Raw genomic sequence first — 13,830 nt, 5'->3', positions numbered from 1 at the left:
ATTTGTAGTACACACCTTCTGATTGAGCGCTCCTCCTCCTATCAGCCTAAGGAGTTTTAAATAGAGCTTGATCCTACCTGCTCCTATAATTGTAGAATTTTAGCCCGGAAGAGTCATCATGTTAGGTTTAGAGACCCAACAAAGGGCTACGCCTTTTTACTGGCTGTTGGCCTCACCAAAATTGGCCTAGAATAAGTAAGAATCTATATTGAGATGCATCAGACACTAAGAAGTGCTTACTCTAATTTATTTCAAGTTTTGACACTTTGTGTGAACTGTAGTACGGGTCAAACAAATGGAAGGAGTTACCTAAAGGATCATCAGGACAAGCTATAGAGGAAATGAGGGCACACATGGCCATAGTAGCCCAGCTATTTTTTTTTTAACAAGATTGTTTGTATTTGGTGATAATTTCACCTAGTTTATAAAAGCTAGATGCCTCTTTTAACCATTTTGAATCTTTTGACTTGTCGAATGGATCCTCTGCACCACTTTTTTGCATGTTTAACCTTTATTAGAGTGGTTTCACATTTGCATGTTTGTGTGCATCGTTTGATCCGCATAAATCCGCATGCATCATACGTACATATATTTAACATTGTGTATGTCTTGACATGCGTTTGTATGTGTTTGTATGCTTTTGCGTACTCATGCGTCGTTTCGCGGTGTGCAGCGGGGTCTGGCGAACGCAACATATTGCATTTTTGGATGCGTCAAAAATCCCTCAAATATATGCAGGCATGCACATGTGGATGAGTGCGTTAAACAACACATTACTGTCTATGGGAACGCATGTGTATGCATGCGTTCAATGTGCTTGCATACTTTGGACTGCGCATGTCCAGTAACTGATTGAGACACACCCATTGAGACGCGCCCTCCTGGAAATATCGAATGCATGCGCATAAAAACGCAGGCAAAAACGCATACAAACACATGCACACGCAGCATTTTTGTTTTCCTGTCATGCGTAAGCTGATGCGGATGAACGCTGGTAAACATGCGTTTGCATGTGTTTTGGCATGCACTTGCGTATGCAGATGATACGCTGCGCACATACAGTACAGACCAAAAGTTTGGACACACCTTCTCATTTAAAGATTTTTCTGCATTTTCATGACTATGAAAATTGTAAATTCACACTGAAGGCATCAAAACTATGAATTAACACATGTGGAATTATATACTTAACAAAAAAGTGTGAAACAACTGAAAATATGTCTTATATTCTAGGTTCTTCAAAATAGCCACCTTTTGCTTGGCTGACTGCTTTGCACACTCTTGGCATTCTCTTGATGAGCTTCAAGAGGTAGTCACCGGGAATGGTTTTCACTTCACAGGTGTGCCCTGTCAGGTTTAATAAGTGGGATTTCTTGCCTTATAAATGGGGTTGGGACCATCAGTTGTGTTGAGCAGAAGTTTGGTGGATACACAGCTGAGGCCATTCAGTTTTCACCCAATGCTCTGCTGTAGCTCTACTGTCCCAGTAGCACAGAAAACAAGGGTGTTATCATAACCAATGGGAATTATGCATGTTCAAAGAAAACAAAGATATTCTCACATTTATTGGGAGACTAAGTGAAAACTAAATTTACCTTAGTGAACCGTATAAACCGGCACTTTTCATACACTACTTATATTTATCATGGAATTCATGAAAATGGGCCATATACCTATAGAGCAAAAACGTGATGTGATAGAGAAATTATAAGATCAGGTTTGAATTCAGCACCCTCAAATTAGTCTAAAACTGTTCTTAACCCCTTCACCCCGAAGCCTGTTTTCACCTAAGTGACAGGGCCAATTTTTACAATTCTGACCACTGTCACTTTATGAGGTCATAACTCTGAAACGCTTCAACGGATCCTAGTGATTCTGAGATTGTTTTCTCGTGACATATTGTACTTTATGAGAGTGGTAAAACTTTTTGATATGACTTGCATTTATTTGTGAAAAAAATGAAAATTGTGAAAATTTAGCAATTTTCAAACTTTTAGTTTTTATGCCCTTAAATTAGAAAGTTATGTCACATAATATAGTTAATAAACAACATTTCCCACATGTCTGCTTTACATCAGTACAATTTTGGAACCATAATTTTTTTGTTAGGGAGTTATAAGGGTTAAAAGTTGCAAAACCATTTTTTTTAGAGACCACCTCACACTTGAAGTGACTTTGAGGGGTCTATATGACAGAAACTGCCCAAAAGTGACACCATTCTAAAAACTGCACCCCTCAACGTACTCAAAACCACATTCAAAAAGTTTATTAACCCTTCAGTTGCTTCACAGGAATTTTTGGAATGTTTTAAAAAAAATTGAACATTTAACTTTTTTTCACAAAATTTTTAATTCAGATCCAATTTGTTTTATTTTTCCAAGGGTAACAGGACAAATTCGACTGCAAAAGTTGTTGTACAATTTGTCCTGAGTACGCTGATACCCCATGTGTGGGGGTACACCATTGTTTGGGCACATGGCAGAGCTCGGAAGGGAAGGAGCGCCATTTGACTTTTCAATGCAAAATTTGCTGGAATTGAGATCAGACACCATGTCGTGTTTGGAGAGCCCCTGATGTGCCTAAATAGTGGAAACCCCCCACAAGTGACACCATTTTGGAAAGTAGACCCCCCAAGGAACTAATCTAGATGTGTGGTGAGCACTTTGAACCTCCAAGTGCTTCACAGAAGTTTATAATGTAGAGCCGTAAAAGAAAATCATATTTTTTTTTTCACAAAAAATGATCTTTTCGCCCCAAATTTTTTATTTTTCCAAGAGTAACAGGACAAATTTGACTGCAAAAGTTGTTGTACAATTTGTCCTGAGTACGCTGATACCCCGTGTGTGGGGGTAAACCACTGTTTGGGTGCATGGCAGAGCTCGGAAGGGAAGGAGCGCCGTTTGACTTTTCAATGCAAAATTTGCTGGAATTGAGATCGGAACCCATGTCGCGTTTGGAGAGCTCCTGATGTGCCTAAACAGTGGAAACCCCCCATAAGTGACCCCATATTGGAAACTAGACCCCCCAAGGAACTTATCTAGATGTGTTGTGAGAACTTTGAACCCCCAAGTGTTTCACTACAGTTTATAAGGCAGAGCTGTGAAAGTAAAAAAAATATATATTTTTTTCCACGAAAATGATATTTTAGCCCCCAAATTTTTATTTTCCCAAGGGTAACAGGACAAATTGGACCCCAAAAGTTGTTGTCCAATTTGTCCTGAGTACGCTGATACCCAATATGTGGGGGGAACCACTGTTTGGGCACATGGCAGAGCTCGGAAGGGAAGGAGCGCCGTTTGGAATGCAGACTTAGAGGGATTGGTCTGCAGGCATCACGTTGCATTTGCAGAGCCCCTGATGTACCTAAACAGTAGAAACCCCTCACAAGTGACCCTATATTGGAAACTAGACCCCCCAAGGAACTTATCTAGATGTGTTGTGAGAACTTTGAACCCCCAAGTGTTTTACTACAGTTTATAATGCAGAGCCTTAAAAAATATAAATTTTTTCCACAAAAATGATATTTTAGCCCCCAAATTTTTATTTTTCCAAGGGTAACAGGACAAATTGGACCCTAAAACTTGTTGTCCAAAGTACGCTGATACTCCATATGTTGGGGTAAACCCCTGTTTGGGCGCACAGGAGAGCTCGGAAGGGAAGGAGCACTGCTTTACTTTTTCAACGCAGAATTGGCTGGAATTGAGATCGGACGCCATGTCGCGTTTGGAGAGCCCCTGATGCACCTAAACAGTGAAAACCCCCCAATTCTAACTGAAACCCTAACCCAAACACACCCCTAATTCTAATCCCAACCATAACCCTAACCACACCCCTAACCCTAATCCCAACCCTAATCCCAACCGTAAAGGTAATCCAAACCCTAACTTTAGCCCCAACCCTAACTTTAGCCCCAACAGTAACTTTAGACACAACCTTAACCCTAACCATAACTTTAGCCCCAACCCTAACCCTAGCCCTAACCCTAGCCCTAACCCTAGCTCTAACCCTAACCCTAACCCTAGCCCTAACCCCAGCCCTAACCCTAACCCTAATGGGAAAATGGAAATAAATACATTTTTTTAAATTTTATTATTTTTCCCTAACTAAGGGGGTGATGAAGGGGGGTTTGATTTACTTTTATTTCATTTTTGGCGGATTTTTATGATTGGCAGCTGTCACACACTAAAAGACGCTTTTTATTGCAAAAAATAGTTTTTGCAACACCACATTTTGAGAGCTATAATTTATCCATATTTTGGCCCACAGAGTCAAGTTAGGTCTTGTTTTTTTCAGGACGAGTTGACGTTTTCATTGGTGCCATTTTCGGGCACATGACATTTTTTGATCGCTTCTTATTCCGATTTTTGGGAGGCAGAATGAACAAAAACCAGCAATTCCTGAATTTCTTTTAGGGGGGGGAGGGGGCGTTTATACCGTTCCACGTGTGGTAAAATTGATGAAGTAACTTTATTCTGCATGTCAGTACGATTACAGCGATACCTGATTTATATCTTTCTTTAATGTTTTAGCGCTTTTACACAATAAAAACTATTTTATATAAAAAATAATTGTTTTTGCATCGCTTTATTCTGAGAGCTATAACTTTTTTATTTTTCTGCTGATGATGCTGTATGGTAGCTTTTTTTTGCGGGACAAGATGACGTTTTCAGCGGTACCATGTTTATTTATATCCGTTTTTTTGATCGTGTGTTATTCCACTTTTTGTTCGCCAGTATGATAATAAAGCGTTGTTTTTTGCCTTATTTTTAATTTATTTTTTTGCAGTGTTCACTGAAGGGGTGAACTAGCAGGATAGTTTTATAGAGCGGGTCGTTACGGACGAGGCAATACCAAATATGTGTACTTTTATTGTTTTTTTTTTTATTTACATAAATAAATGGATTTATTGGGAATTTTTTTGTTTATCTTTATTTGGGGATTTTTTTTTTCTATATACATTCTATGTTTTTTTTTACCTTTCTAGCATTGTCCCAGGGTGGGACATCACTATATTTAATCAGATCGCTGATCTGACACTTTGCATAGCACTGTGTCAGATCGGCGATCTGACAGGCAGTGCAGGAGGCTTTCCGGCGCCTGCTCTGAGCATGCGCCGGCTAGCCACCTCACTTCGTGACCCGGAAGGAGTCCCGCGGCCATCATGGATCCGGGGACTCCTTCTGGATCACTGGAGCAACGCGATCGCATCGCGTTGCTCTGGTGGGAGAGCGCAGGGAGTTTGGTGTTTTGGTGGGTTTAAATCCGAAAACACTTGGCCACTGAATCACTTTCATCCAGTTCTTCAGAAATGCAACACATATCCTTTTAATCATTGTCAGATTGGAAAAGTGCACATCTACCAAGGGCACGGAGTGATGGTAACATCTTGTCTTTCAATATTGAGCAGTACATCCATCATTCATTTTTTTTCTTTACTTTTTCCTTGTTAGTCCCCTTAGGGTACTTGAATCTGCAATTGCTTGGTCGCCTGTGCGCTACACAAAAATACCACAGAATTGCTGTATATAGTAAAAATCAATGTCACAGCTGCAGGCTGAATGTCACAGAACATCACATGACCGACAAGGTGGCGTTCACCCGGTTCCCAGCTGTCCTAGCATCCCATTGGCTACCTGTGCAATTAACAACGGCATTTAAGTGGTTAAAAGCACACCGATCCCTGCTGCCAGAAGCAGATGTCAGCTGTATCTTATAGCTGGCATCTGTCCTGTGTGGAGCAGGCTCTTCTTCTGAGCCCGCTCCAAAGTCCCTGACATGATATATGACAGATATATCTGTCATGATATGTTAAAGCGTTATTTACTGAAAAAAGAACATTAAGAATATATAAATCTGAGGAGTCTGCTCTAGCAGTTAAAAAAAAGTAATTAAATCTGCTAAAGTAGAAAATGAACAGCAAGTAGCCAAGGAAAGCAAGACAAATCCCACAAAGTGCTTTAAATATATAAATACAAAAAAAGGATCGGGCAGGTGGGACCCCTGAATAATATGCAAATTGTCTTTTCAGAGAGGAAGAGGACCAGAACTCTTGTGTCACCTATTGGAAGTAGCAATCCTAAAAGTCATTGTTGACCCTTTAATGAACCTTGCCACATGACTTGGGATAAAAGCCAAACCAGAATCTCAATTTCCAGACACTGTGTTTCTGGGTACTGCCCCTCGTCAGTGCAAAGTGTGAGATCTGGTTTGGTTGGCGTGCGCAGATTGAGATCTCAACGGCAATTTTCCTGAAGCCGAGTGCTGCTGACATTTCAATCTGTGCACACATGGCCTCCAGCGGCCATTTTCCTGAAGCCTCTGGTGGCCCACGGCTTCAGGAAGATGTCCGCAGGGAAACCAGTGATGCGCTCGGCTCTGCTCGCCGTGGATACCGGACCACGGTGTCACCTGTTGTGAATTCTGTGGCAGAGCTCCCTCCTGTGGTCACAAGTGGTACTTTGGCTGATTCTCTCTGTGAGCTTCTGTTGGTGGAGGAAAGTGGTATTGCGGCTTCTGAGTTTCCTACCTCAGGTGATCTGGTGAGGTCGCTAGGTACTGCTCTACTTAACTCCACCTAATGCTTTGATCCTGGCTTCCTGTCAATGTTCCAGTGTTGGACTTGTTTTTCCCTGGATCATTCCTGTGGCCTGCTGCTCTGCATAGCTAAGTTCTTCTTTGCTATTTGTTTGCTATTTTTTCTGTCCAGCTTGTCTAATTGTTTTGCTGGAAGCTCTGGGACGCAAAGGCTGTACCTCTGTGCCGTTAGTTCGGTACGGAGGGTCTTTTTGCCCCCTTTGTGTGGTTTTCTTTAGGGTTTTGTGTAGACCGCAAAGTTATCTTTCCTATCCTCGCTCTGTTAAGAAAGTCGGGCCTCACTTTGCTGAATCTATTTCATCCCTACGTTTGTCTTTTCATCTTACTCACAGTCATTATATGTGGGGGGCTGCCTTTTCCTTTGGGGTATTTCTCTGAGGCAAGGTAGGCTTATTTTCTATCTTCAGGCTAGTTAGTTTCTCAGGCTGTGCCGAGTTGCATAGGCAGAGTTAGGCGCAATCCACGGCTGCCTCTAGTGTTGTTTGGAGAGGATTAGGGATTGCAGTCTGCAGAGTTCCCACGTCTCAGAGCTCGTTCTGTGATTTTGGGTTATTGTCAGATCACTGTATGTGCTCTGACCGCTATGTCCATTGTGGTACTGAATTGCCTATCATAACAGTCACCACATCTCTGCCACCGGCATTGTGAGGAAGGGACCCTACTCAGGTGCATCGCCCACCGCTACAGCATCGCCACACCTCTGCCGCCACTGGTCCCGCTGCTACACCACTGCTGCAACCCCCCCAGTAAGCCTGCTTTCGCACTATAAGATGCACCCCCCATTTTCCTCCCAAATTTTTTGGAGAAAAAGTGCGTCTTATAGTCCGAAAAATATGGTATTAAAGACGTGTTTGATCCCAGTGCTCTTAATATACTAACATACTCAGTTGGTCAAATGTAGATATGGTCCAAGAAAAGCCAAGTAAAATGAATGTTGGCTCCAACAAAAGGTTCTTAAGGAACTCCGCCCCGGTATTGCAGTATCCCTAAACATAATTTTCAGAGACTCTAGTGTTGGTAACGTACCAAGCGATTGGCGCAAAGTTAACATGGTACCCTTTTTCAAAAAAGGCTTCAGGTCTTTTATAGGTAATTATAGACCAGCTTAACATCCATTGGGGAAAAAATGTTTGCTTATAAGAGATGATATACAGGAGGCTAAGCTGATTAGTTTTTATGAAGAGGTGGATAGAAACCTGAACGTAGTATCTGTTGGCATAGTGTTTTTGGACTTTGCAAAGTTGTCTGACACTGTCCCACATAGATGTTTATGTGATAAATGAAGGTTTAATGGATAAATTAAAGTCTATAGGCTTAGAAAGTAGATTTTGTAATTGGGTGCGGTCTTTGAGACAATTTTTAATCCAGAGTTGTTGTGAACGGCTACTACTGAATGGTCTCTGGTTATTAGTGGTGTACCTCAAAGTTCAATAAGGAGCCTATTATTTAATTTCCTTATTAATGATGTAGTAGATGGGATTATTATTGTTGTTTCTTTTTTTGCAGAAGATACTAAACTATGTAATATAATGCAGTCTATGGAAGATGTTCATAAATTACAGGCTGACTTGAACAAACTGAGTGTTTGAACCTCATCTGCCTAGTGGATGCCCAACATGGTTAAATGTAAAGTTATGCACCTTGGCACTAATAATACGTGAGCACCATATGTCCTAGTAGGACTGGAGTAAAACTATGAGAAACACTTAACAAGAAGGATCTTGGGGTACTTGTAGATCACAGACTAAGTAAATGTATGCAGTGTCTTCTAAGGCAAGCAGGACATCACTTTCTAAAGTGTTAGTGTGACCCTGTCTGGAATATAGAGTTCAGTTTTGGACATAAGTTCACAGAAAGGAAGTTCTGAAGATAGAAAAGGTACAAAGAAAAGACACAAAACTGATACAGGTAGGATCATCGTTTTGATGAAAGACTAAATAAATAATTAAATGTAATTAAATTAATTTATTCTTGAGAAAATATGAATAAGAAGGAGAATTATTAACTTATACAAATACATAAACGTCCAATACAAAAAAACATGGTCAAGTAAAACCCCATGAAAAGACAAGAGGGTAAACCTTCCATCTGGAGAAAAAAGTTCAATCTCCAGAGGACAAAAGACTCCTTTACCATAAGAACTATTAATCTGTCTACGTCAGGAGCCGTTCACAGCAGGAACCTTTGATGGTTTTAAAAAGGGCTAAAATGCTTTTTTAGAAGAAAATAAAATAAATAAGTAAATGCGTAAAGTTCTTCTCTGAATATTTGGTCTGGTGGATTTACAATTGTCAAATTGTCATCAGTAGAGAAAGATTAGCTCTTTTGGGGTAAACTGGATCATGCACTGTGTTTGCGCATTTGTCTCTTCCATTTGTACTTTATGGATATTTATCTTTAACCCCTTTACCCCCAAGGGTGGTTTGCACGTTAATGACCGGGCCAATTTTTACAATTCTGACCACTGTCCCTTCATGAGGTTATAACTCTGGAAAGCTTCAACGGATCCCGGTGATTCTGACATTGTTTTCTCGTGACATATTGTACTTCATGACAGTGGTAAAATTTCTTTGATATTACCTGCGTTTATTTGTGAAAAAAACGGAAATTTGGCGAAAATTATGAAAATTTTGCAATTTTCCAACTTTGAATTTTTATGCAATTAAATCACAGAGATATGTCACACAAAATACTTAATGAGTAACATTTCTCACATGTCTACTTTACATCAGCACAATTTTGGAACCAAAATTTTTTTTTGTTAGGGAGTTATAAGGGTTAAAAGTTGACCAGCAATTTCTCATTTTTACAACACCATTTTTTTTTAGGGACCACATCTCATTTGAAGTCATTTTGAGGGGTCTATATGATAGAAAATACCCAAGTGTGACACCATTCTAAAAACTGCACCCCTCACGGTGCTCAAAACCATATTCAAGAAGTTTATTAACCCTTCTGGTGCTTCACAGGAATTTTTGGAATGTTTAAATAAAAATGAACATTTAACTTTTTTTCACAAAAAATTTATTTCAGCTCCAATTTGTTTTATTTTACCCATATGTGGGGGTAAACCACTGTTTGGGCGCGTGACAGAGCTCGGAAGCGAAAGAGCGCCATTTGACTTTTCAATGCAAAATTGACAGGAATTGAGATGGGACGCCATGTTGCGTTTGGAGAGCCACTGATGTGCCTAAACATTGAAACCCCCCACAAGTGACACCATTTTGGAAAGTAGACCCCCTAAGGAACTTATCTAGAGGTGTCGTGAGCACTTTGACCCACCAAGTGCTTCACAGAAGTTTATAATGCAGAACCGTAAAAATAAAAAAATCATATTTTTTCACAAAAATTATCTTTTCGCCCCCAATTTTTTATTTTCCCATGGGTAAGAGAAGAAATTGGACCCTAAAAGTTGTTGTACAATTTGTCCTGAGTACGCTGATACCCCATATGTGGGGGTAAACCACTGTTTGGGCGCATGGGAGAGCTCGGAAGGGAAGGAGCGCCGTTTGACTTTTCAATGCAAAATTGACAGGAATTGAGATGGGACGCCATGTTGCGTTTAGAGAGCCACTGATGTGCCTAAACATTGAAACCCCCCACAAGTGACACCATTTTGGAAAGTAGACCCCCTAAGGAACTTATCTAGATGTGTGGTGAGCGCTTTGACCCACCAAGGGCTTCATAATTCATAGTTTATAATGCAGAGCCGTAAAAATAAAACAAAATTTTTTTCCCACAAAAATTATTTTTTTAGCCCCCAGTTTTGTATTTTCCCGAGGGTAACAGGAGAAATTGGACCCCAAAATTTGTTGCCCAATTTGTCCTGAGTGCGATTATACACAATATGTGGGGGGAACCACTGTTTGGGCGCATGGGAGGGCTCGGAAGGGAAGGAGCGCCATTTGGAATGCAGACGTAGATTGAATGGTCTGCAGGTGTCACATTGCGTTTGCAGAGCCCCTAATGTACCTAAACAGTAGAAACCCCCCACAAGTGACACCATTTTGGAAAGTAGACCCCCTAAGGAACTTATCTAGATGTGTGGTGAGCGCTTTGACCCACCAAGGGCTTTACAGAAGTTTATAATGCAGAGCCGTAAAAATAAAACAAAACTTTTTTCCCACAAAAATTATATTTTAGCCCCCAGTTTTGTATTTTCCCGAGGGTAACAGGAGAAATTGGACCCCAAAATTTGTTGTCCAATTTGTCCTGAGTGCGCTGATACCCCATAAGTGGGGGGGGGGGGGGGAACCACTGTTTGAGCGCATGGCAGAGCTCGGAAAGGGAAGGAGCTCCATTTGGAATGCAGACTTAGATGGAGTGGTCTGCAGGTGTCACATTGCGTTTGCAGAGCCCCTAATGTACCTAAACAATAGAAACCCCCCACAAGTGACACCATTTTGGAAACTAGACACCCTAAGGAATTCATCTAGATGTGTTGTTAGAGCTTTGAACCCCCAAGTGTTTCACTACAGTTTGTAACGCAGAACCGTGAAAATAAAAAAAAAACTTTCCCCCCAAAATTATTTTTTAGCCCCCAGTTTTGTATTTTCCCGAGGGTAAGAGGAGAAATTCGACCCCAAAAGTTGTTGTCCAATTTGTCCTGGGTACGCTGATACCCCATATGTGGGGGGAACCACTGTTTGGGCGCATGGGAGGGCTCGGAAGGGAAGGAGTGCTATTTGGAATGCAGACTTAGATGGAATAGTCTGCAGGCATCACATTGCGTTTGCAGAGCCCCTAATGTACCTAAACAGTAGAAACCCCCCACAAGTGACCCCATATTGGAAACTAGACCCCCCAGGGAACTCATCTAGATGTGTTGTGAGAACTTTGAACCCCCAAGTGTTTCACTACAGTTTATAACGCAGAGCCGTGAAAATAAAAAAATCTTTTTGTTTTCCCACAAAAATTATTTTTTAGCCCCCAGTTTTGTATTTTCACAAGGGTAACAGGAGAAATTGGACCCCAAAAGTTGTTGTCCTATTTGTCCTGAGTACGGTGATACCCCATATGTTGGGGTAAACCCCTGTTTGGGCACACGGGAGAGCTCGGAAGGGAAAGAGCACTGTTTTACTTTTTCAACGCAGAATTGGCTGGAATTGAGATCAGACGCCATGTCGTGTTTGGAGAGCCCCTGATGTGCCTAAACGGTGGAAACCCCCCAATTATAACTGAAACCCTAATCCAAACACACCCCTAACCCTAATTCCAATGGTAACCCTAACCAAACCTCTAACCCTGACACACCCCTAACCCTAATCCCAACCCTATTCCCAACTGTAAATGTAATCTAAACCCTAACCCTAACTTTAGCCCCAACCCTAACTGTAGCCCCAACCCTAACCCTAACCCTAGCCCTAACCCTAGCCCTAGCCCTAACCCTAGCCCTAACCCTAGCCCCAACCCTAACCCTAACCCTAGCCCTAGCCCTAACCCTAGCCCTAACCCTAACCCTAGCCCTAATGGGAAAATGGAAATAAATACTTTTTTTTAATTTTTCTCTAACTAAGGGGGTGATGAAGGGGGGTTTGATTTACTTTTAGAGCGAGTTTTTTTAGCGGATTTTTATGATTGGCAGCCGTCACACACTGAAAGACGCTTTTTATTGCAAAAAATATTTTTTGCGTTACCACATTTTGAGAGCTATAATTTTTCCATATTTTGGTCCACAGAGTCATGTGTGGTCTTGTTTTTTGTGGGATGAGTTGACGTTTTTATTGGTAACATTTTCGGGCATGTGACATTTTTTGATCGCTTTTTATTCCGATTTTTGTGAGGAAGAATGACTAAAAACCAGCTATTCATGAATTTCTTTTGGGGGAGGCGTTTATACCGTTCCGCGTTTGGTAAAATTGATAAAGCAGTTTTATTCTTCGGGTCAGTACGATTACAGCGACACCTCATTTATATCATTTTTTTATGTTTTGGCGCTTTTGTACGATAAAAACTATTTTACAGAAAAAATAATTATTTTTGCATCGCTTTATTCTCAGGACTATAACTTTTTATTTTTTTGCTGATGATGCTGTATGGTGGCTCGTTTTTTGCGGGACAAGATGACGTTTTCAGCGGTACCATGGTTATTTATATCTGTCTTTTTGATCGCGTGTTATTCCACTTTTTGTTCGGCGGTATGATAATAAAGCGTTGTTTTTTTGCCTTGTTTTTTTTTTTTTTTCTTACGGTGTTTACTGAAGGGGTTAACTAGTAGGCCAGTTTTATAGGTCGGGTCGTTATGGACGCGGCGATACTAAATATGTGCACTTTTATTGTTTTTTTTTATTTAGATGAAGAAATGTATTTATGGGAATAATATTTTTTTTTTTTTTCATTATTTAGGAATATTTTTTTTTATTTTTTTTTTCACATTTGGAAAAAATTTTTTTTACTTTTTTATTTTGTCCCAGGGGGGGACATCACAGATCAATGATCTGACAGTTTGCATAGCACTGATCTGACTTACAGTGCTGCAGGCTTCACAGTGCCTGCTCTGAGCAGGCTCTGTGAAGCCACCTCCCTCCCTGCAGGACCCGGATCCGTGGCCATCTTGGATCCGGGCCTGGAGCAGGCAGGGAGGGAGGTAAGACCCTCGCAGCAATGCGATCACATTGCGTTGCTGCGGGGGGCTCAGGGAAGCCCGCAGGGAGCCCCCTCCCTGCGCGATGCTTCCCTGTACCGCCGGCACATCGCGATCATCTTTGATCGCGGTGTGCCGGGGGTTAATGTGCCGGGGGCGGTCCGTGACTGCTCCTGGCACATAGTGCCGGATGTCAGCTGCGATAAGCAGCTGACACCCGGCCGCGATCGGCGGCGCTCCCCCCGTGAGCGCTGCCGATCGCATATGACGTACTATCCCGTCGGTGGTCATACGGGCCCACCCCACCTCGACGGGATAGTACATCTAATGTCAGAAAGGGGTTAAAAAAAACCAGCAATACTGCATTTTTTTTTACAGAGTTCGCCAAATTGTTTAATGGATATGTTACATTTAGTTTACTGGTTAGTATGATGATGACAATACCAAATTTATGTAGTTTGTTACATTACTTTGGCACAATAAAAACGGTTTTACTAAAAAAAGTTTTTATCCCTTCATGCTACATCTATTTTGAGCCGGACACCCGTCTGTGTTCCCAGAGTAATAACTATTTTACTATTTATTATAGAGGAGTAAGCGGTTGGGGAAAATGCAGCAATAATGCAACACTTTTGTTTTTAAGCAGCGCTTAC

This window comes from Ranitomeya imitator, chromosome 8 (genome assembly GCF_032444005.1).
Source record: "Ranitomeya imitator isolate aRanImi1 chromosome 8, aRanImi1.pri, whole genome shotgun sequence".
NCBI classification, from domain to species: Eukaryota; Metazoa; Chordata; class Amphibia; order Anura; family Dendrobatidae; genus Ranitomeya; species Ranitomeya imitator.
The sequence above is the reverse complement of the archived record's forward strand: the minus strand, read 5'-3'. Positions refer to the sequence as shown.